Below are 25,448 nucleotides of genomic sequence, written 5' to 3'. Positions count from 1 at the left end.
CTTTTGCATAAAACATCAATTTCAGACCATCTTAAACTTTTCATTGTTATGAATAATTTATTCATATATTTATTACATGTATAGATTAATAGCAAATATTGTGTTACAATACAGTACACATTTTTCTTTTTTGTATGTGCATGTTTTGTCTGTCTCATTTTACATTTCAGTAATTCAGACTTCACACACTTGTATATTCATCTTCATATTCAGAATTACTTAATTATTCAATTTACATATTTAAGTATTTTACACATAATTACTTAAATATTATTTACAAGATGTTTGGCAGCATAACTCTTGAAATATATAGTAATATGATTAGGGAAATTAAACAAGACTGCGTGGAAGAATATGTTGGTTTGTTCTTGCATTTGTCTTTGAAAATATTTATCAACAAAATGTCATCTGTCTCATTTTTAAGCTAACTATTCATGACATTTGGGTCATGAAATCACGTATTACTCAGCTGGAAACTCGGGGTCTCCGCTTTGAGATGAAATGACTTCCTGAGCAAAGCTTTGCACATAATCCTGCCATATATGTCAGATGAAAGAAGTGGGGAAGGATTTGCACGGTGACCCTTGGCGGGAGCCCTACGTCTCTGTTGCCCTTCTGTGGCTGCTTCCACCTGCTATACATGAAACTTATGAGCCAGCTGTGGATATATAAAGGCCTATGTACGCTTTGCAAAAAAAAATATAAATAAAATAAAATATGTGTCTTATATTATTTTATAGACAGGTGGCCATATTTGTTTATTATTATGTTTCGTAGGGCTGAATATTGTATGGATGTAGTAAAAGCGCAGAATTATTCATTTCAGGCCTGAAATGCGCACACTGCATTGCAATCTATATATCGCATGTTGATATCGAGCAACGAGAAGACAATCTTCACTATTCTGCTTTTTTCGTTTTGTTGCAGTGCATTTCAAACTGGACAGTCGTTTTATTTCAGCCCGAGTTATTCTCTTACCTGCACAGAGATAAAATGGAGGTTGCAGAGAATCGGCGGTATATAAGGATGAACTGGTTTGCAGTTGTAGCTCCTCTGGACGCAGGCTTGCTCCAGGCTGCTTTTCTTTCTGATTGTTGCACGACCGTGAACAGATGCATTTGTACTGCTTAACCGCACAGACAGTGAATATGATCCGTTCCTGGATTTTTAAAGGTGTATTTGAATGAGCTTCTGCTGTTTTCTTTAAGCTTATGCATTTACTGAGCAACATAAATGACTGTATATGTGAATATGTGGGCGTATTGCTCGTGTTGTTCCGATGTCGATAAAAATTATAGAATTTCGCAAACAAAATACCGAAGTAGATTTTAGATTAAAGTAATAATTGATAAGATGATCGGTGATGCACACAAATACACACACAGACACACACTCACTGACGCACGCAGGTAATACACTGATATTTTTCCATTAACACTTTCACGTGTTCTGTTTTTTTTTTCTTTCTCAGTATTTATAAATGGTTATAATCAAATCATATTTTTAAATATTTTCCAATTATATCATCCATTTTATACATCTAGACCTTTTTAGGTTGCTGAACATCTTTCGACTGAAACCGAGCTTAATAACACATTATACATAATTTTACCAATCTGTATGCAGAATATCTTGTGCAGAGGTTTGTTTTTTATTAGTATTTAATTAATTTATTATTTTTATTTCATAATTTATTTAGCTAGATTTAGAGTTCATATATGTTAATTTTGTTTGCGAATTGCACCTGTTTGGGCAGTAACACGTAACTTAAATGATCCAAATCAGTAATACTGGAATTTAATTTAAGGATAATTATGAATTAATTTAAAAATATTTGCATAATTAATCTAAAAAGTAAACGCGTAAAACATTTTGGAGAAGCACAACATATAATAATTTCGCTTTTTAAAATATATTGTAATTTTAGTTATTTAGTGTTTTTGATGGCAAATTAATTTTTTTTATAATTAATATGATAAATTGACATGTATCCTGTGCGTTATTCAAAATGTTCGTCTTACAATCTGCACAAAACAAGAAAATATCTATTAGCAGGAACGTTCTCATTAATTAATTAATTTAATTTAACAAAAATTATATCTTACTTTTAAAATTAATTTTAAACACATTTTAATTTTTTATATTTTTGGGTTTCAAAGTTACATTTGCAGACATCTTTATTGTCGGTATAGGCTACAAAACATTACAATCCTGTGTAACAACACAAAACAAAAAAGGCACTAACATATTTAGCCATGGACTGCCTTTTGTGGTATTCATTAACGCATTCGCTGAAATATTCTAATATTAGTATATATAAAGTGTGTTTTGACAGAGTAAAAGGAACATATGGTTTCATTTACCACCGCGTAACCGAGATTTTGGGTTAATTAAAAGCGTCCAGCTCTTTTTTCAGTCTCATACTGGACATATTTGTTCCACAGATATTTTGAGGTATCAGGTTATAATGTAACGGTAAAAAATGCATCATTCTCCTTACATGTATGTATTTATAAACAGTACCTGTACTGGTTTTAAATAGTTAATTTAAATGTTTATAGTACCGAAACTGTATGATTTATACGGAGTTAGATGGAGTTCTGCGATTAAACATTCTACATCACTATACAATAACAAAATCATGTAAATAAAACAGCGTCTTTTTAACCATTATACAGTGGCATTTGAAATAAGAAATGACATGTTTTCATCTGTATGTAAAAAAACGATGCTTTCCTTTAGTTTGTCTTTAAGGTGCATGATAATTAATACATTCCTTTGACACGCATCATATTTGATCCACTCACGTGCTTATCATATCTGCGAGCTGATTTATATCATAATAAGACAATGTCGTTTTATCTGTGAATCATGATGTTACACAGTCATGAAATAATTTCGCAGTAAGTGCAATATTACTTATTCTGTCTTACAGCGTTTAATCATTTATACACTGCTGTTTTTTTCCCCTGTATTATTATTTATGATTTCCATCATATCTGAATTTTCGTACCTCATGATATTTTGTTTTTCTGTTTTAAAATTGGCCCCTTTTTAAAAAAAACTCACACACACAAAAAAGGGTCTCCAGTCGTGCGCACTGCACACTATGGCTTCGTGCGTAAAGTTAAGATATTTGATGAAGCTGAATGAAACGTTAAGCAAGGAACCTAGTCGTTTGACAGCAGACATTTACCTGTATGTATATGTGCTCGATTTGACGCAGTCCGGTGACATAAGACACGTATAGATCTGCTGCAGTTGGCAGATAGGGAGCATATATCTCTGACAAGGCAGGTTCATGTTGTGTTTGAGCCCCTTGGCCAGAGTGAACATAAGAGGGCGCTGCCATTGCACCTGGTAACACGTCCTGCCCCATGCAGCCACCCGCGGCTTCAGGCCGGACAATGTTCTTGTGCTGTCAATGCCATCGAGTCCCAGTGTGATTCAGACCAGCCATGCGCCACAACTCTCTGATCCTCTGCTGCTGCAGTTCATGCGCCCGTTGGAGGGCCCGTTCCCCAAAAAGTCGCTGCTGTTCACCGGTGACTGAGTTAAAGTTGTGTTAGTTAACCACGCGGAAAACTGCTAATTAAGAGCGAGATACTTTCATTAGGGATGCATGAGGATGGAACTCCTTTGATAGCTTTATCCGAATGCAAATTGAACTTGTGTGCCTTCCATAATAATACAGTGACAAAATCCCATATATATTTAGATTTTATTTATCTGAACTACAGTGGTCTTCGCCTTTTAATAAAGTTACGAGACTGTTGTAGACAGCTGTCTTTATCTCTGAATGCTTTCGCCTGTTTTCATTTCCGTCCGACTCATTTTTGGTTTTTATTATTCAATGGTGACACGCGCAGTGCATGAGGGTGAAAAGCACAGACTGTATTTTTGAAGTGCAAAAATAATAATAATAATAATACATACATACATACATGCACATTGATTTAAATGTGTTTTTAACATTTTTGTCCTCTTTAAATTTGGTAAAACAATTCTAACATTTTTGTTTTCATCACAAATAGCAACGGATTGTGATTCTGTTGCTGCAGTTTAGGGTTCATATGTGAAATTCATTGTTAGCACGGCGATGAACCGAGGTTTATACACACATCTCTAGTCAAATGTTCAACAGAGGGGTTGGTCATGCCTATTTGGATGTCTGTTCAGTGATTCCCAGTCATATTTAGGACATAGCATTCGTAACTGATTGGAGCTAACAGATAAGAAACACTTTTAGCCTATAATAAAAGAGCATGCAATGAAGATTATGTGTATCTGCTAAAGAAAACGAAGCTCAGGTGATATTTGCGGCCATAAATACGGCTATCAAGCACCAGACAGGACCACACTGCATATTCAAATGTGCTTAGATTGGCCATGGCAGGTCACAAAGCGACAGACAAGCTCTGATTCTGTCCCTTTTCACGCACCGGCCTCTTATTATCTCACTGCCCCTCTAACTCTTCACGCACTATTTTCCATCCATTCATTTTTACAATCCCTCTTTCCCAAGAGAGCAGGCACAACACCAATCCTGAAGATTCTCTCAAGGCAAAAGCCGTACGCATATCAAACATATCGGCGTTTTATTTTGTAACTTTTCATTTGTCACTTCTGTCTTCCGTCGCACGTGACGGAAGTTAGTTCATGCGAATGGATTAGCCCTGCTTACTATTTCATATATCTATGCACTACGCGCGTCAGCAATAATAAAAATATGTGCTTTTACAACTAAAACTTACATTTACGCGAGCATATGCACGGACACCCACGCGCTATCCACGCACATACAACAGCAACTATCACGTCTAACCTATATTATTCCACGAGGCCAGAGTGGTTAATATTGCTATAGTTTGTATAATGCATTGATAGCCGTTTCATAGAGGTTATAGGCGTGTTTCTTTGAAACTCCCAAAGCGAGTTCCATACTGACAGCATGCTCTCCAACATGTTCTGTATGGTATGACATGAGATGGAAATAAAATAAATACCATATTTATTACACTCTATATATTTATTAAAGCATAAAATATTTTACTGGAATGTTATTACATTGAAATATTACATTTCATGTGATAATGATTATTGGAATTATTCATTCTACTCCATGTTTATGACAATTTAATGCTTAAGCCTAAAATAATATACACACAACAATCAGTTATAATCGGGGAGAATATTTTTTTTTTCTTTTTTGATATACAAATGGTATATATTGCCTTATGCGATAGTAAATGGTAGCACAGAATTTGTCATCATGTAATCTGAAAGAAAAAAATACATTGTGTGGAGAGAGAGCAAGAGAGAGAGAGAGAGAGAGAGGAGAGAGAGAGAGAGAGAGAGAGAGAGTTACAAAAAAAAAACACCCAACAACTAAAAAGTTATATCTGATAATTTTCCAATAAACATTATGTAATCGATAAAAACAGGTTAACTGTATTTGGTAGGATTAGGGACCCTTAGAGTTGTCAATAGCGAAAGTAGTCATTGAGAGAGAGAGAGAGGGAAGAAGGGGGTGGGGGGGGGGGGGGGGGGTTTGTCATTTCTTTAGTGAGAATCAAACAATAGAATTATCATGAGAAAGGACACTGGCCTGGGCTCAAAGGTCGGAACTGGGATACACGCTTTTGATTCGGGAAGAGGGCGTTTTAAATGACCACCAAGAGTAGCAGAATTGTTTTGGGGCAAAGTGAAAAAAACAAACCTGTGGAGAAACCCACCGATCTATACTACAGTTGTTACTATTGATCAAATGTCACCTCTTTGAACGCACGCGCTTTAAAGTTACACTACTTATCGAGAATTATTAAAAAAACACAGCATGTAACGCGGATCGTGTCATTTTATCGCCGCTGACTGTTTAAAGAACGATTTACATGCTATTTAAATGTCTCACTAAATAAACATGACTTCTGTTCAAATGCTCTGTTGAAATTTTCTTTAAATTGTAATAACATATTATAAACAACATATTGAGGTGTTATATTCTTATAACATTAGATGATGTATTAGGAAAGAAAATGTTAATTGAACTTGTGATTTTTACATTGCATCTACTGTGTGTGAGTGTGTGAGATAGATGAGATAGAGAGAGAGAGAGGGGAAACAGAAACATAGAATTTAATATATTAACATTTTCATTAAATTTATACAGTGCTTTTTGGTTCTATCGAGTCTAGCCTACTCTTAAAGACAATATCTGAAGAAGCATCTCTTATCATATATTGCTCATCGTCTCAAAGTGAATAAAGTACGTAGCCTACATTGCGTTTGACTCTGACAGGAATTATATGAATTTGTCCAGAAATGCTAAAAGGAGGGAAGTGGATGTTTTTTTGCGCTGTCTTTTTAGTCCTCGCATTCGGTTGCAATATCTTGATTCTTCCTCGTGCACTCATCTCATGATGGGACAGACCGTGAACGTAAATACAGGCAGTATATTGAGGTGTTACTACGACAGATAAAAGTCACATTTCATTTATTAAACCTAAAAATTAATATAGGCTACTTTATAACGATTTTACAAATGTTGTCACATGCATAGCATGCTGCGTGGTGCCAACGTGTCGTTTTAATAAGCAATATTTATTTACTTCAGAAAATTACAATACTAAAAATACATAGGTATAATCCTGTATCATTTAACGTGCATGCTGAAACGATAACATTTAACTTAACACAGTGTTTTAATAGTTCCTGTGTGCATCTATACAGAAGTTCAGAGTCTCCTCCTTCCAATCAGATTTAAAAAATAAAGGTGTTTTTGATTTGTCAATACATACAATGTGTTTATGCAAAATGCGTGTAGTTATACTAGCCTACTTTTTGTCAGTACTGCTCTCGGTATGTTTTTAAGTTTGCTCTTCACCATACAGCAGATAAGTGCACATAGACTAAAATACACCAATGCATTTAGCTTACTTAAAATTTGCAATGATAAAGCTTCACTAAGAGTGTTGCGTTATATTAGTTTCCACATAAAGCCGCCTTTGTTTCACTTTTGCCTGTTCTAAAAAAAAAAAAAAAAAAAAAAAAGATAAAATCTAAGCAGTGTAGATCCTTTCATAGTTTTTTTTTTTTATCATTAAATAAGAGGCAACTGAAAGTGTGACGAACTTGTTGGGGTTTGTAAGCGCTCTAAAGTTGTCGTTTTCGAGGTTATAACTGCGTTATTTCATCTCCTAAATCTAAAACTAGCGTCTGGCGAGCAAATAACACCGGCGCGTAAACACTGTGCAGCGGGGCTCCGCGCGCGCCTCTCCGCTATTAACTTTCAGTGTCTTCCTTCTCATCCAACTCTTACTTTGTGCTGTACTTAATTCCATATTTTCAATTCCCGATCACTACTTTCCTCTTTCTCGTTCTCCATCTATCCATCCATCCCTCCCTCCCTCCACTATCTCCCTCCTCCCTCTCTCTCTCCTCGGCTCTCTGCTGAATCTTATTGATCCAGAAGGTGGCTAATTAGCCCTTCCCGTCGTGCCTGTGTAATGAAGCACATGCGCACTGAATTAATCACAGCCATTTTTTGCAGGAAACTAATTAGCAGGAATAAAGATCCAAAGAGTTTTTTTCTTTTCAATCATCAGATCTCACTTTCACCTCTTCCTCTCTCCCTCCAACACGAGACTCATCGCCTGCTTTGCATCCAAATTATTTTTATATTGCCTTTACAACTAATACTCCGGTTTTTTACTCTCCGCAACAACAATGATCTTTCTTTTACCATCACCCTAAACGCAAACTGACCAAAAGGGACTGCCTTGATGGGATCTTTAGCCAAAGCGTCTCAATACTGGATTAAAACGCAAGGATCTCAAAGCGGCAGCCAAACATTGTAAGTTGTAACTTTGCTTTCTCTTTCTTTCAGTCTCTCTCGTAGCGTTACGATTCTCTTTAGTTTCAATAACAGACTAAAGCGATGGCTTTCGGGATTTCGCCGTAGCAGCCCCGGCTTTGCCTATTCTCCTAGCAGGATAAAGAACAGGCGATCGCGAGTTATTTTCATGCAAGTTGCTTTTATTTGCTGCCGTTTATTAGTATCGTTACCTGTGTTTACATCTGGCTTCGTCCTCGCTCTTCTCGTGACTGGAAGAAAAGAAAAGGGCAAGACAGCGATTCCTTTTCCAAACAGTTGGATTTAAGACACACTTCTGCATGTTCATGTATTCACACGGGTCACAAAAGGACCGAATAGTGGCAAGAAAGAGGTTTTTGAGAGTGTGTCGATGTGCAAGGCAAGTGGGAGAGGAGCGGGAGCTCTGCGCGATCGTAGCCGGGAGAGGAGCGTCTTAGTCCAGCCTTCGAGTCCGTCCGCGTCCGCTGAGCGGGAAGCGTCGCCCGCTTTTCCATTTTTACACCGATATGCTCGTTCGTCCTCTACTTTCATTTCCTCCCTGATTTAGCGAGCAAAAATCCTCAACATTGCGCCCATCGATACTTTTTAGTGTCCCCTCTAGTGTGGATTTCTCCGCCCTTTGCTGTGCATTTCAGTTCCTCTACTTTTTCGCTCCTGTCACTTTCACCGTCTTTTCCCGTAGTATTTTTTTTTTTTTTCACACTCCAAGCGACGTTAAAGTTGTTCTTTGCTGCTTCCCGGCTGGAGTCACATGCAAATCGATATGCATGTGTGTGTGAAGTGTGTGTGAGTGTTTAGGGGAGTGTGTTTGGTATAGAGACGGAGCCCCGGGTCTCAGGAGCGGTTCAGCCGGAGCTCACAGAGCCCGAGGAGCCGCTCGACACACACAGCGAGTACGGCGAATGACTTAAAACGAGAAACCCACGCGTACGGCGTGAATTTGAGAATCTAAAAACCAAAACAATGGATTGAAATGTCATTTCGACAGCAAAGACTATGATAATGAAATCAGAATTAGGCTACGTTTTACAACTTGCGTACGTTCTCCTGAGGGAGAAAAATAGGACGAAAAAGTGTTTTCAAATTATTAACAAATTCGCGTCGCTTAGTTTGAACTAGCTTCAACTATTTAATTGCCCCACAAATATACGAGGGGCTCGAATTTTAATAAAGCCAAAACTTAATGAAGACCACAGGTGTAGCATGATTTAAAAAAAAAAAAAAAAAAGGAAATTGGCCTTAAAAAGTAGCGTGAACGAAGAGCTATTGAAAGATAGTCCTTCCAAGGTAAACGGACAAGAACAAACGGAAATGTGGATCCATAACAATGATACAATGTAGCCCACAGTGAGATAGATAAAGGAGAAAACAGAAGAGATGCAATGGAAGGACAGACAGACCCAGAGCTGACTGACTGTTTGCTAGCTGCTCATGGATGTGCAGGGTTGGGGAAGAAAGAGAGGGGGAGGTTGAGAGACTTAGGGTCAGACGGCAAGAAACAAGGGAGCAGGGGTCACCGAGTGAGTGGAGGAAAGATAAAAAAGAAAGAGAAGGGAAAAACCCAACATTACAGAGCCAGCGAAGAGTGGGAAAGCAGTGGGGTGGGTTATGTTGTGGGGTCACACAAACAATACATCGAGATTGTTGGGGTTAGCAGGACTATAAAAACGTACCTCAAGTTTGATCAACAAAAGAGCAGTCGGAATGACAGCGTGTTTGATTTTGCACTAGGAAAAAAGTCCTTAGTTTGAAGTAATGAATTATCATTATTATTATTTTTATTTATTTATTTGTTTGTTGGATAAAGAGAGAGAGAGAGGGAGAATACTCATAAAGGAAGGCATGCATGCAAAGAGAGTTGAGAGGATAGACGGGGTCAGATAGCCATAGGCCATGTCGAAGGAATCAGGGAAGAGGTCAGAAAAACACAAATCCCAAGACCTTTTTATCCTTCCCGACGTGTCGTAACAAGAGGAACCAGAAGCTAACGTAGTGACGACACACACTTGTTTAGGTTAAGACACTGCAGTGTCTAGAAAGCGTGGGATTTTGCATTTAATTTTTTTATTTAATATATATTCTGCCGAAATCTGTGTGTTTGTGTGTGTGTGTGTGTGTGTGTGTGTGTGTGAGGGGGAATGGGCAGGCAGAAGCATTATGTGTTTTCATTATTATATTTCAATCTTTTTCCTTTTCTTAACCGCTTAGAGGAGAGCATAGTGGGCAACCTAGCTTCTGTTTTTAGGAGAGGGAGGGAGGGAGGAGAAGGACAGATAAGTCAGGGGTTTAATGTCTCTCGGCTCCCTAGTAGAGGGGTGGCAATAATTACAAGCGTCACACAAAAAGGATATATAGTATAATTCAGATGCTGTGCGTGGACTCTCTCTCTCTCTTTCTCTCTCTCACTCGCTCGCTCCAGCTCAATCTTATCCTTTCCCTTCTTCTCTCTCTCTCTTTCTCTCTGTGCTCTGGCTTTTACCATCACAAAACAAAGACAGCAGGCAAGGTCTTTGCCATCTCACTCACTCTTCAAAAACTCATGGATAGGCTATTCAGGGCTAATCCTTTTGCGGACAATGATTTTGATGGCAGTTGACTCATTTCTAGGAAGTCATATTGTTTCAGTATTTGTTGTCTGTCTTGCCTTTTGTGTTTCGCCTGGTCATAAAACACTTAAACGTAGCGTTTAGTAACTCTCGTCCAAATTCAAGCAGTGTAAAAACTATGTTGCGTTGTGTGTATGTACTTAACTCAGAGAAAACACTGTCTTATTATAGGCTCTGAACAGATTTGTGTGCTTATTGGGCTGCTGTAAGGATTTTCGCTGTTACAGAAAATGTCTGACTGAGTTGTGCATTTGTTTGCGTTGTGGTTTGGCTGAACGTTTGCATTGTCCCAGTTCTTTCAGGATTTTCTCAAGCCTACAGAAAGACACAGACAGGCGCTGTAGTCCGTTTATTTGTACCTGATTTGAAATAAAAGGACAAACTTCTCACAGTTTCAGAGATAAATAAGAACACAGACTAGAGTGTAATGATTGATTTTTCACTTTAGCTTATTCACACGTGTTTCAGATTTTTGTACATTTAATTTACCTCTAAGTTTAGATATATGGACACTGTTGGATGATATAATGTTTATAATTTGCTTTGAAAAAGTGATTTTAATTGATGTAATTTTCTTATTTAATATAATTATATTTAACTGTAGTAAAATCAACTAACATGTATTACTATATTATTACAATTATTGTTATTATTATTTCTGTTGTTCTTGCTATTTTTAGAATGTTGTTAAATTATAATTTTGTAGGAATTTCATGCTGTTTATATGATACTGTCGCTTAGTGAAATTGCTGGTTCAGCAGTAGATTTGCTATATTTGTTTGCTTTCTCTTTCTCTCTCTCTTTTTATTTTATCTCGAGTCTTGATTTCTGGTCACTTCCTCTTACAACAACGATTGTACATATTGCCAAGTGTACTCATCCTGGTCATGTATGGTGCATGAATGGAGATGCACGATGACGAGACGGCTTGCTGTGTGGCGTATGAGTGTGTATGGAAATCATTGTGGAGATATAGGGCAGGGGGAGACTGTGCTTTCCTCTTTACCCCTCCCTATTCTCTCTCTCTCTCTCTCCCTCTCTCTCTCTTTTGCTGGCACCCTTAGGGAAAGCCTCAGTGATGTCCTCAGTGCAAGAGGGCCCTCTTTGGGTCAACATCAATGACAGGCCGCCTATGAGTACTAGATGATAATAACAGTAATATTAAATGTTTAAACATTTCATGCACATTTATTTTGTAATCACTATTGCACTATTAAATATACATTATGCATTAAGTGTAATATTTATCTTATATTATCTTATTTGTCATAATACTAAATGTCACAGCTATAAGCAGCATCCAATTTTAAATACACTGATATTTAAAAAAATAGTAACAAAATGTAGTAACAAAAAACACACCACTTAGATATGGTCCAGTGTGAAGGTGAAAGCGGTGTGTGTGTGTGTATGTGTGTGTGTGTGTGGAGAGAGGAGCTGATCTCTGTCACGAGTTTTCCATTAATCCAGTCGTGCCGAGGAAGCGCGCAGAGAAAGCCCAGCCACCTCCATTTGCTGTAGGGCTTGGATTGTGTGTGTGTAAATTAGGTTAGCAGGAGCACTGGGTCTGATTACACTTGATGGTTTTGAATATGCAAGCCTGTGCAGTCAGGACCAGTTCTTCCAGTCATCCCATAATGAGGGGGAGGACAATGGCGTACGTGTCAGCGCTATCATTAAACCACGGACGGGGGTAGGCTGAGCGTTGGTGGGGAGGATGGTCTGTGTGTGTGTGTGTGTGTATGTGTGTGTGTTTGTGTGTGTGTGGAGGGGGTTCAGGGATAGTTAGGTACGCTATACCTGTGTAAACTCAGTTTTTACCACAAGCTCAGCTCAAGCCATGGTTTCACCTTTCAGACGGTTGCACTGACTGTCTGCATGTTCTCCCCCCACCCCTTCTTTTGCTGTTTTCTTTTATTTGTTCCCAGTGAAGTTGGCAGAAATGTCTGTGGCTTGCTGTTTCACAATATGCTATCATGTTAACTGTCTCCAAATCATTTCGGTGGAGATTTATGATAGAGAAAATTTGTGTGTGTACACATGATCCTGTGTAGTGTACGTCTCATCTACCTTTTTTAATTTAATTTATTAAATAATATATTTTTTTTACTTTTTTTTTTCCTGCTGTTTTTAGGATCATAGATACACTCATGCAGAGTATACATGTTATAACAGAATGATTTAACTACCACATCCAAACTGCTAAATGAAGTGTTTTTATTTTTGCTTTGAAAGGAAAAAATGAGTGATAGAAAACAGAAGGAGAGAAGCAGAAGTGCTCACCTGATCTAGTGGATCCTGTGCTGTTTATAGACAGGGCCGGCTCTGAAAAGGAGATCTATATATGTTTGTGTGTGTGGAACGGGGACAGGAATTCCTCTTTTATTGCGAGAAGCTGCTTTTGCACATTTTCCGTCAGTCAGGGAATATTTTGAGAGACAGACGTAGCCCTCAGCATTTGTCATTCACAGCTAATGTCACGAGGACGCACAATGCCTGCATTTCACAAACTCATGTGAAACAAAATAGCTAATTTCTGAAAAATAAATAAATAAATACAGAGAACAGAATGGAGCCATTTTTGTTTATGTACTGTCAAACAGTCTAACTAAAGAAATGGATTTGATGTTTGCATAAATATATCATATGATTCAAAAGCAGATGTTATCTCAGGGTGTTTTTGCCAAGGTACACCCCATGTGTGTCGTGTGTGTTTGTGAGGGTAAATTCTAGCCTAGTAGCATGGGTGCACAGGCGGCAGTGTTATGGAGGCCGTGGGTAATAACAGTGTGGCTGGCCACTGGGATCGTGGCTAGTTTCGAAAGGCAACTCCACATTCTCTGAAACAGAGATGGACCCCCCTCCTCCTCTTCGTTGCACCTCGGAGCCCAGCGACCGGCCTTTTGCGCTGTCACTTATCATCACAAAGAAGCAGAATGCATAAAACATGGAGGACACACAGACTCTGGCAGCCCAGGTCGCCTTTCTCTCCATGCAGAAACAAAGCGTGAGGTCCAGTGGCCTGTGACTTTGACCCGATCCTTGCCTTCTCTCTCTCTCTCTCTCTCTCTCTCTTTCACTCTCGTTCTCGCTTTCATTTTTACATTCACTTTCTCAAGCGTGCACACGTATTTTTGTGTAAATGCAAGCATGCAAGAGTTTTGCAAGTGTCATTTTCAAATGAAAAGTCCTCTTTATACACTTAAAAATGTTTTTATCAAACATTTTTAGAAACTACACGTTTGATAAATATAGCCAAAATTCGATTTTTAATAAGAAGTATTAAATGGTATTATTAATTATTATAATGATTAATTATGAATTATTTTAAGAATAAGAATTTATATACAACTATAATAAGAATTATATATATATAACTATATATATATATATATATATATAATATTAATCGTGATTAATAGCATCCCAAAAAAGGTTTTTGTTGACATAATGTTTGTGTGTGTATTGTGTATATTTATTATGTAGGCCTATATATAAATACACACAAATGCATTGATATTTAAGAAAAATATGTTATCTTTATATTATATTATTTATTATTATATATTACGTAAACAAAAACATTTATTTTGGATGCGATTAATCGCAATTAATCGTTTGACAGCACTCATGTGTGTATATATATATATATATATATATATATATATATATATATATATATATATATATATATATATATATATATGTGTGTATATATGTGTATGTGTGTGTGTGTGTGTAAATTGAGAATATAATAAATATTTGATATACTAAAACATACAGAATGTTCCAGTGTTCTAATATTAGAAAATATACTCTGTTCTAATGGCTATTTTTATGATGTGACAATAATATGATTTGTCGATTGTGCTTGTGTGAGAAGCAGACTTTTGTGGTGGAGTTGATCAGTCAGGCTGATCAGGCCCTGAGAGCGTCTGCAGATGTCATTTTTCCAGTGCATTTTACGGTTAGCACGGCATGTGATCCAGCCAGTATTAGCCTCGGCTACATTAGCACTATGACATGAAAACAGACCTGGATTGAGTGTGTGTGTGTGTGTGCGCATCGGTCGAGGAGTTCTGTATCTCTCTCGATTCCGTGGCTGTGTTAGATCACAGAATGCAGGCATTTGTTGCATTACTGTTGCATTTATAAAGAATATATTAGCTTGTTTGTCATTAAGACTGATAAGTTATTCCATATTTTAATTTTAAAATATTTTAAAAATGAAAATTGTATTGCATTTTTTCCTTTTAGGCTGCATATTGCCCAGCAGTGGTGTTGTTGGACATATAAATAGATTTTCATGAAATGTGCGGCACATTTTTTCCTGACTCACAAATCGGTGAGTGCGCTTGGATCATTTGCAACTGAGCGCCGTGCTGCATGCTCTGTCAGTAATGCGGGCCGTTTCTGTGCATGTGAGTGAGTGATCGACAGCACGCGTGGATGTGTGTGTGTGTGTGAGGGCTGCAGGAATGCTGAGTGGGGACGGGTGAAGCCCGACAGGCTGATGGCACTTCCTCTCTGTGTACGGCACAGCTTATCCTCCTCAGGATTAAAGACAGCAGAAAAGAAAAGAGCGATGGCAGGAGCCCCCCTCTCTCTATCTCTCTCTCTTGCTCGCCCTCCTCTCTCCCTTTTTCCGTGTTTGGAAAAGGGGAAAAAAAAAGCTCAAACAAAAAGCGTGATTCATTTGCAAATGTGCAGCAACCCATACGGGTCCCCCATGGTGCACTGGGAGAGGAGGAGTGGCGAGAGCGAGGATGAGAGGAAATAAAGGTATAGTGGAGTCGTTCGATTCTGTCTTTGTGGCGTTGAGGCCTAGCCGTACTTGTCAGGCCGGTCGGACTCTTGAATCCATTAGTTTGGTCTGAAACGGAGTGGCTATTACAAACTGTGCTACGTATCGTGGAGTGTTTTCTGCATGTGTGAGCGGTGGTGCTTGTGGTTTTGATATTGTGTGAGTGTGTGTGTTTAGCACTGAAGGGGTTAAGAGGCAAAGAGATACCCCTTTGTCTCGGCGGCCCTCTTTGTCATTGTTGTGCTGGAATTGAGCTCACTGCACCTCACTTGACCACAGCACAGCAATAAAATTGCCCCTAAGTGCCACGGGCTCCGTGTCCCTCTAACAGCACCTCTCCTTTGGGCTTTCACTTCTCTCTCTCACACACGTGCAGAATTGAATACCATATATTACACCTGTTTCCAGTGTCATTTTTGTTGTTGTTTTGTTCACATTTATGTATTGATTGTTTATTCATTTTTTATTTTGAAAAACCTGATGGAAGAGAGACTCGCTTAGTATTCAAAGTTTCATTTCCAAAATATAAACTGAATCCAAAATTTAAATAGCTACTAAACTGTTCCAAAATATATATTCAGTAAAGGAATAGCCCCCCCCCCCAGTTTTATAGTAGTTTTATAGTATTTATATATATATATATATATATATATATATATATATATATATATATATATATATATATATATATATATATATATATATATATATACTGTATATTTTAAAACATCCATCTCTGATGGCAGATATGATGTTTCTGTACCTATTTGTTCCTACTACTCTATGCTAGTTTTTTGACAAGTGTGTGTGTGTGTGAGGATCAAGGCCAGTGTCTGGTGGAGTGTTTAGACAGATCACATCCATCTCTGATGGCAGCCATTTTGGTGCCAATTCAAATATGTCTATGAGGAAATAAATTTAGGATTCAGTTCTGCTTTATTTTACATAATGCATCAATTATGCAACCATAGTCTCATTTTAATCATTTAAAATGATTCTAAAAAGCACTGTTATATGTAAATATATATTTGTACATTTATTGAATGTGTTACTTCGCTCAGTTTCTCAGAGTAAAAAATGCTTTTAATTTAATACTTTTACATTATTTAATCAGTTTATTTACAAACTGTATTTACCAGCTTTTTTTTAATAAAAGAAAAATATGATAGCAGTGCACAAATATCAGTGTCTGTGTCTCGGCACTCAGAATAAGTAGTGTTGTTTTCAATAGTAATGATGATTGTTTACTTCGCAGAATTCTTTTCCTTCCAGACATTATAATTAAATGTTGGGCGGAAAAAAAAGCTGTCTCTTCTTGTCGCCTTCCTATCACATAGGTATTTAATGAGACATGAGAGGTGTGGTGTGATTGGTTTATTGGCACGAGGAGTCCTGTGAGAGGTCAGCTCATTGGCTGAGGTGTTTAATTGGTACTGTTGGACACCCCTCCACCCCCTCTTGGGTGTAACTTGTTTTTGCCAGGTGCACTGCGCTCTCTATTAAGTGTTACATAGGACCACAATTAAATCAGGCCTGAGTAAACTTGCTGTCTGTCCATCGGAGGATGGGGCGTCTGGCTACTCATCCGTTGCCCACACGGATGCACACACAACCTCTGTCTCTGCACTTCTAAACCTTTGTTTATTACTTTTGTGCATTTCTATTGCAAATAAGAAAGAAATTACAGGAGCTGTGTGACTATATACAGAGATGCACACAGTAGACAGCGGGGGACAGTGTGTGGAATGACCCTTTTGTTGCTTCCATTGAATGAAGCTTGCGTCCTTAGGTTGTAACATATTCAGTCCTTTCCCTGATTCTAATTTGGGGGTCTGGATGAGTGGGCTTGGGGTGTGATCGTGCCACTAGGGATTGCTCAAGGCCAGACAGTCACAATAGATTGGTGACCCCCGCACTGTGACGTCACACATGCTGTCATTCTGTCAGTACCAACCAAATCCCGACCTTTTGTGACGCACAACCAGTGCCAACTGCTGTATTCAAATTTTTTTTATTATTCTATTCCATTATTCTTTTAAATAAATCTAATAATACATAATGTTTTTGTCCCGTGGAGCTGAAGAAATCATATCTCTGTTTCACACCTGATTTTTAATATTTTTAATTTTTGGGTATTTTTCTGTTACTCTAAAGCTGTCTAAACTAACCAGACAGCAAATAAGCGAGAGAGTGGGAGAGAGAAAGAGAGAGGAGTGTAGGGGGGTCAGACAGAGGTGAAAGACAAGATTGGCGCACACATGAAACATTTATGGATCAGTTACTTTGTCAAGTGCCAGTCTTTTGTTCCTTTTTTTTTTTCCTGTCCCCTTTTTTAGATGTGTTTTGTGACAAGTTTGTAACTGTACACATAAGCGAGATAACATTCTTCCCCCTCTGTTTCTCTCACTGTAGTTTAACCTGATGGCTGTGTTTAAAGGTAAACTGAATGATGCTAGGCAAGGATTGCGATAACTTGCGGTTGCTGGAAATAAACATTGAAATCTAATTTGTTCAGTGCCTCATAAATATTAATATCCGAAGCTGGTAATGACAGACGTGCTGTCAGGGAATATGACACTCGTGTGACAGGGCGTCAGCATTTGTCAGAAGTCCAAATCACATACAGTTTATGGAACTGAGTCATGTTGCATGTAAAAATATCTGCTTAGCCTGCTAAGTTCAATATTGGCTTCCTCACATAGAAAAGAAGAACTTTTAATGAGATCTTTGTAACATCTCAGTTGTTTCACCGAGCCAGATCAGTTTTTCTGCTCAAGTTTCTTGGTCCTCAGATGTTTTTCCTTCTTAAAAAAAAAAAAGGTGTTTCTTCTCTAAAATTTCAGAAAAGTTCTCAGCAATGTCACACACTTCGCCAAGATACCAGTGTCTGTAATTAAAGCCAAACATTTCACCAAGAACTCAAACATCTCTCATCAAATTAATCTCACAACAAATTGTTTGAGCTTTGCTCTTACTATATGTCAACCATTGTCTATGATTCTATCTGTCCTAAGGTATTTTAGGAGAAGTGTCTGAGAAAAAGTTGCTACTTAAATAAAGAATAACTGAAAACTCCACCGAAAGCTCTGAGAGAGTACAATAATACAATTTATCAGAGTCCGACGAGGGTTAGTTTTAGGCAGAGCTGCTACAGTCGCTGCTGTGTGTGTTTTTCTCAGTGTTCTGTAGCTTATCTCCGTTCTGGTGTGGGTAACTCCTGTTGGTGACTTTCATTGTGTTTACAGTGGATGGGATGGAGGGGTGGAGGGTGCACAGACACTCGTTTCATCACTTCCTTCCTCCTCTCCGTTTTTATGAATCGATCTGTCATAACAACTGCTAGAGACGTGGAGGAAACTGAAAGAGAGAGAGGGAGAATGGGGGAGGCTCATGGAAAGGAAAGAATTGTTGCATGTTATACAGAAAGAGAACAATAGAAGCCATCCCAAGGCTAGATGAGGTGATCACAGATCAGTTTCAGGGAAGAGGTTTTGTGTTATTAAGAAAACGTATTAAAACTTCCTGAGAACACTGCCTGTTTTTGTCAGGGCTCATTTCGTTGGGTCCAAACGCTCTCATGACATAAGCAGAGAAACAGGAAGCCTGGCTGCCATCTTTCACAATCTCCTTCGAAACAGGAACTGAGAGTAGTCCAAGCCATGGCCCCTCGCTGCTAGCAGATGGGTGCCAACCTGTTGAAGTCAACGGGCACGGGGGAGGAGAGGCGCAGAAGGGGCTTGTGTCTGCGGTGGGCCCCCTGGGATCCCTTCCCCTCTCCTGGAGGGTCCGGAGGTGTGGTCACCGTCTGTTATGGGCATGGCTCGTAATGGTGTGTTTAGCACTTGCCAGCAAGAGTATTTATATGCAAATGCTAAACAAGCATTGGTGAGACTAATTAGGCAGATCCCATTGAGTGCGTGCCAGCTCAGAGAGAGGAAGGGAGGTCCTACAAGCTGGGGTGGACTTGCCCTGCTTGTTTACTCATTGTCTTTCTTTATTAGCCCCTCATTGACACTCCTCCTCAATGTTGAGGGGGGTCTGTTTGCAGGCGCTTTCTCCTTTCTACGTGGAACTGTCTCCAGGGCTTGATGTAGATGAGAATTGCAAGGCAGCTTGAGTTCCTCAGTTCTTGTTGCAATTGGGGCAGTGGAAAAAAAACAGAATGTACCAGTTTATGGTGGTCAGGTTTGTTTTTGGAAAATGTTAGCTGGTTTGTTGCTTGTCCATGGGTCCACCAACTGGGAACTCAGCTGATCAACCATCTAGACCAAGTTGGACCACCTAGAAAACAATAAAGTTGACAGGTCACCAAGTTGCTAGTAGTTGTTGGTAATCGCATTTGCATGAAGCCGAACTCTAAACTTTATGCAAATACTCAACTTTGTCACCGATGATATAGATTTCCAGTTGTTGTCTTGGACTGCCTGTGTGAACACCCCTTAAAAAACCAGCCACCTTCTGAAGATGGATTTTCCAAAAAGGGGGATGAAACCTTTTAACACATGCCCTCCTACCAAGGATGCTATAACTAATTACAAGTGGTGCTCTGAATGTATTTAGGTCAGCTGTTTTAATTGCATGCAGATTTATGAGTGGAAGAGAGGGAAATATTAACTTTCAGAGTCAGTGATTACACTCACTGCGGACAGAGGTGGTATATACTCAACTCTAAAGTATCCCTGGAGAACCAGAGAACAGGGCCGCACTTACTAAGTTACAGTCCAGAAATGAGCTTTAGAGGCCTAGAATGAATCAGATATGCAACAACACAATATTTCACCATAAAGAGCAGAGTCCACAAACCTGGCAGCACATTTTATTTGGCTAATTATTTTTAGGTGCTTGGAGAACTGTATTTATCGTGCTGCTCCCATTGTTTACACACAACAGCAGATCTCATATCAGCGATGCTTCAAAACGGACAGGCTTTTGTTGATTGAAACATGTCCATCTCTTGCAGAAATGGCAACGGTGCTGGAAGCAATTAGCTCTGATGGAATTATGGCAGAAGCAGGCAGCTTTCCAAGAGAGACAAGAGGGCAGGCAATACCTCCATTTTGACGAGAAATGGTTTTGAGGTGGAGGAAATGCATTTTGACAGTGTTTGAGACTTGCCAGATCCCAGATTTTGGAGTTTGACCTCGGTGAAGATAAATCAGCTGGAAAAGCTTTGCTCTGGTCTGGTTTCCCGCTCTTTCACAGACCAGCTCATCTCTCAGTGCTTGTTTCTCTTGCCGTTAAAACTAATTAGTTGTGGTGCCTCTTTAGTTATCCTAGATAAGCAGCTATTGTGAGACCGAGAGAGACACTATAACTCTGTTGCAGAACGTAGTGAGCTGCCTATCTAGACAACATTGTAAGGAAAGTCAATCGTAGGCTCACTGCCGATGCGTCAGCTGTTCCAGAAAGGTAGGCAGCAACATTATGCTGTCTTTCTAAGATGATTGTTTCAAAAATTAACCATGGTTTTATTAAAGTGAAAGTGTAGTAACCTGTTTTTTTTGTGGGGGGGGGGGGGGGGGGGTTGATTGCCATTTGTATAATCATAGTTTTACTACAAATACCGTGGCTAAACTATGGTTAGTGTAGCAAAACTATGCTTAATTTGCTTTTACCATGGTTTCATTACAATAACCATGTTTGTTAGGTTTTATTTGTTGTGATGCCATGTTTAATTTTCGGAAGGGTAATTGATAAAAGTAGATGACAGAGTCAAAAGAAGTGTTTACTATATATTTATATTTCATTCAGTGCTAAAAGTATGGACTATTTGTTTGCTTTTAGTGCACCAACATGCTAACACCAAACTCTATTGGAATCAATTATGTGTGTCTCTCATATGCTTCATGTGGTTAGCACAATTTTGCCACAGTAGGCAGCTGTCTAAATAAGCCATAGACAGCTAGGGAGCTCACTAGCTTTTGGAATAGAGCCCATGACTGTTTACTGCAGCCGTGCATGCTAATAATTAGCATAGAACACAGATAATGTGAACAAGAAAGATTCTAACTGTCTTGTCATTCTTTATTTACACTCCCTCTTGAGTTTCACCACTATGTTGCCTTTTCACTGTGCCAAGCTCAACTTCCACACATGCACACACATACACACACACACACACACACACTCACACACTTAAACACATAACTAGATGTATGACTGTTTGTATGCACAGTGTCTGGTGAGCGGCATGTTTGGCTGGGATACGGTGGTTTGATCAAAGGTTGTGTATGTTTGTGTAAGCCATGGTTCTTCACTGAACACAGCTGGTCAGCACTGTCTCTCTTGCAGAGGGAAGCACAAGTTCTTCTAAACCTCTGCCCTGGACAAGGGTCTCTCTCTCCCCTCACTGTGTCAAACAACTATCACACACAGATACAGTGGCCTAAAAAGTATTTAAACACTCAATCCACATTTAAAATGTATGAATTTTATTACATTTGATAACCATATCTAATGTCAATTTTTAACAGATATTATGTTTAATCAACTGGACTTTAGTGGATGTATGAAGTCAGTTCTTCTGTAGTTCAAACAGGTTTGATAATTAACCATGAACATGATCCACTAATGTTTGACAACCATATATTGTCTGAAATACATTTTAACAGATATTATGTAAAAGACACTACATCACAATAGCTGTTTTTTTGTTGTTGTTTAAATGCATTTTCTTTATATTCCTATCCTGTCTCTCTCTTTCACATTCCCTTTTATCTTCCACATCCTTTCTGTCCTAATTTAATTTTTTTTTTTTTTTTTTTTTTATTTTCTCAAGGTGCTTTTCTTTTCTCCCCATGTCGTCCTGCTTTTTCTTTCTGTGTTGTGTGTTCAGACTCATTTGTTTTCTGTGTTTTTTCATAATAATCATTTTGAAAGGCATTCAGGGCCCTTAATCCCATTCCCTCTATCAGGAATGCAAATGTGTGCGTGATTGTGTGACCCGCCAGGGCCTGGCAACATCTGCAGGGCTCAACAATAAGGGTACTGCCGGTGTGAGACCGAGTTCAGGCCAGTTGATGGAACTGTCACTTTCAGGTCACAACATCACTACATTTTAATGCTCGAAAGCATAAATGTTTGGTTTCCATGATATTTTACAGAACGTTGTTATGGACGAGTAGAACTATGAAAAAATAACAATACAAATATTCTAAAAAAAAATAAATAATCATAGTAGAAATTGCTAAAAGAACCAGTACAAATTATCATAAAAAAATGAACTAAACATAAGAACTAAACATGTTTAAAATATATATAAAAAAAAAAAAAAAAAAAAATATATATATATATATATATATATATATATATATATATATATATATATATATATATACACATATTAGAGGTGGAACAATACATGTATTCGTACTGAGCCATCACGGTATGGACATCTTGGTTCGGTCCATGAGGCCTTACAATGAATACAGGCGCTCGCAGCAATGCAACACTGTTTGATAACTGGCCTCCAGCAAAAGAACAGCGAATGCCATGAGTTGCGCACTTGAAAACAAAGCCCACTAGACAGTGACCATGTGTTGACTCTGAATGAGTCTCTCGCAGCCTGGCAAAGGAGTATACTTTAAAGGCTTATGGCTTAAACTAAATCAAATATATTTCAAGAATTATATATATTTAACATAATGTAATAATATTTAGTATTTTCCACATCTAGGTGTAATTTTTTTTTATTATTTGTACTGCTGTCTGTTCAAAATAAATGAAAAGGAACCGAGCATAGTAGATTTGTTTGTTTTTTTCCTGTTGTTCCGAAATAATATCGAACTGTGACCCCCGAACCGAGGTACATACCGAATATATATATATATATATATATATATATATATATTATGCATGAGTTCCACTATATATATATATTAGCATGAGCCCTCCTCATGCTCTATGCGAATTCATTGTTTCTCTTCATGGCACCATTAACAGTGTCCTGCATGGCCAAGCTCCCAGCCCGGCCCCTTTCAGAGGCCATGTCTCCACAACACGTCTGTCCATCTGGACACTAGACATAACATACTGTTGACTTTCCCTCAGCAGTGTATGCATGTGGCTTTGGGGCAGGGTGGGGGTGGGGGGTGGTCTGGATGAGGCCTTCTGTCAGGCCTGTGCTTGATACTCATCTGGCTTGTAGCAACTAAAGGATTCGTCCCTCATGATTTACCCACTTCATGAGCCAAGATGGAGCCGGTCCATGTATAGGAGCAAAGCTGTGGTGTGGGCCAATAAAATGTAGTTATTAGATTTGCACCCGCCCCTCTCTGACAGGTATCAGAGGAGAGAGAAATTATTGTTTGGATTGTCTCTGTTTTCAAAACGATAAATTAATGGTAAAGCGCAACTGACAAAGTGAATCTGCGTCAAAGCCAAGTGGCGCTGATTGAATTACAGTTTCAGAGACCTAAACTCTGGCCATGTTCCTGCATTGACTCGCAAGCCGCAGCGTTGGCTTGTACGAACACATACACACAAAGGCTTCATATATCTGTAGGGTGAATTCAGGTGAATTGGGCCACAGTTTCACATTGACATGACTGTTACAATGTGGCCCGGTTTACCTGAATTTACCGCTTGTTAGAGATGTACAATAAGAAATTAAGAAAAAAGGTATATATATACCTTTAGAATACTAAAGTATGGAATAATGTGTGTGTGTGTGTGTGTGTGCGCGTGTTTTTGTGACATATCAGGACACAACTTTGTATAATGACACGGGTATGACACAGGCATTACAAGGAGAGGGTGACTTATGAGGAAATAACCCATGACCCCAGTTTTCAAAACGCTTATAAACCATACAGTATGAGTTTTTTTGAGAAAGTAAAAATGCACAAAGTTTCCTGTAAGGGGTAGGGTTAGGTGTAGGGTTGGTGCAGGGCGATAGCACATACAGTTTGTAAAGTATAAAAACCATTACGCCTATGGAATGTCCCCACAATTCACAAAAACACACACACACACACACACACACACACACACACACACACACACACACACACACACACACACACACACACACACATATATATAATCTATCATAGAGATCACAAAATTTATTTTATTATTTTCATTATATTATTATTTTTTTTTTTTACATTCTTTTATGTTCTATTATGTGCTTACAAGAGAGCACATAATAGAACCAAACTTGCAGTGATTGCTAGTTTCCCGATTTGTAACGTAGCACACTTTCTCGTGTGTGAGTGAGCACGTGGTCACACATGGCCACACACCTCTCGCATTCAGCGAATATTGGACAGCAGGGGTGTGGGTGTGCGTGTAGGTCTGTGTATGGATCCCCCTGCAGTCACACACTGTCTTCTTCACAGCATTTATGTTGGAACAGCGGTGCCGGCCATTGTTATCAAAGGCGCGATTAATCATTACATTTGTGCAAAGCAGGGGCGCTGTTGCCATGGGGACCCAAATGATCTGCACTGCTTTGCATATCAACAGAAAAGTTTACAATCGTGGCAGAGTAAGGGCGAGGCCTCAACTGAAACCTGCAAACCCGCTTTAGTCTTGCGCTCTCTCTTTCCCTCTTTCATTATCTCATTCACTCTTAGTGGATGTACAAATAACTCCTCAACAAAGCCTTCCGCAAGCTAATCAAGATGGGCCCTAATGAGCCAGGCCTAAGAACACAGAAGAAAAAAGTGTGTTAACTACTCCGGAAATTTAATTCACATTGATTCCACTCTGTTTAATATCAAATGTGTCCACTAATAAACATTACAACAAGAGAACTGAAAGTTTTCACCTTTTTTTTCCCCACGACATCCACCGATCAGACAGTGTTATGACATCATGCGATGCTTAACCGCTCGAGTAATCTGCAGGACAGAAGAGGAAGTGAAAGCGAGAGAGACTTGGCACTGCTTGAGGAGAAGTTTGAGGGTTATGTAGTGTCTGAGGGTGTTTGCTTCCAGCGTTTGCTGTTTGCTAAGAGCTCTGGAATGTTCTTTCTAACCTCAAGCCCTGACCTCTCCGAGCTAAAGAGCTTCCAGCGACCCCCGAAACTCTCAGAAGGACTTGACGGTATAACTATAATACTCAGTTTGTGCTGAGTGCTTCGTTTTCAATCAAAACACAACATGACCACATTCAAACCATCCATATTTTTTCATTATCTGCATCGCACACATATTCGTCC

General features: G+C 38.7%; 1 protein-coding gene across 6 annotated transcripts in view; it reads left to right on the top strand.

Annotated features, from left to right (window-relative positions):
• Nucleotides 1–25,448, top strand: part of LOC109093359 (zinc finger homeobox protein 3-like) — a 251,763-nt gene that overhangs the window by 105,205 nt on the left and 121,110 nt on the right. Inside the window, exon 1 of one of the 6 annotated variants that reach the window (XM_042761107.1) lies at nucleotides 5,563–7,852. The exons of 4 other annotated variants lie outside the window; for them this stretch is intronic. The gene's annotated coding sequence lies outside the window, so the exon portion shown is untranslated. Of the gene's footprint in view, nucleotides 1–5,562; nucleotides 7,853–14,281; nucleotides 15,262–25,448 lie in introns of those variants that run through there. One more of the 6 variants, XM_042761112.1, reaches the window with a different exon arrangement.

Source organism: Cyprinus carpio, chromosome A7 (genome assembly GCF_018340385.1).
Source record: "Cyprinus carpio isolate SPL01 chromosome A7, ASM1834038v1, whole genome shotgun sequence".
Taxonomy (NCBI): domain Eukaryota; kingdom Metazoa; phylum Chordata; class Actinopteri; order Cypriniformes; family Cyprinidae; genus Cyprinus; species Cyprinus carpio.
Note: the sequence above shows the minus strand (reverse complement) of the source record. Positions and strands in the feature narration are given on the sequence as shown.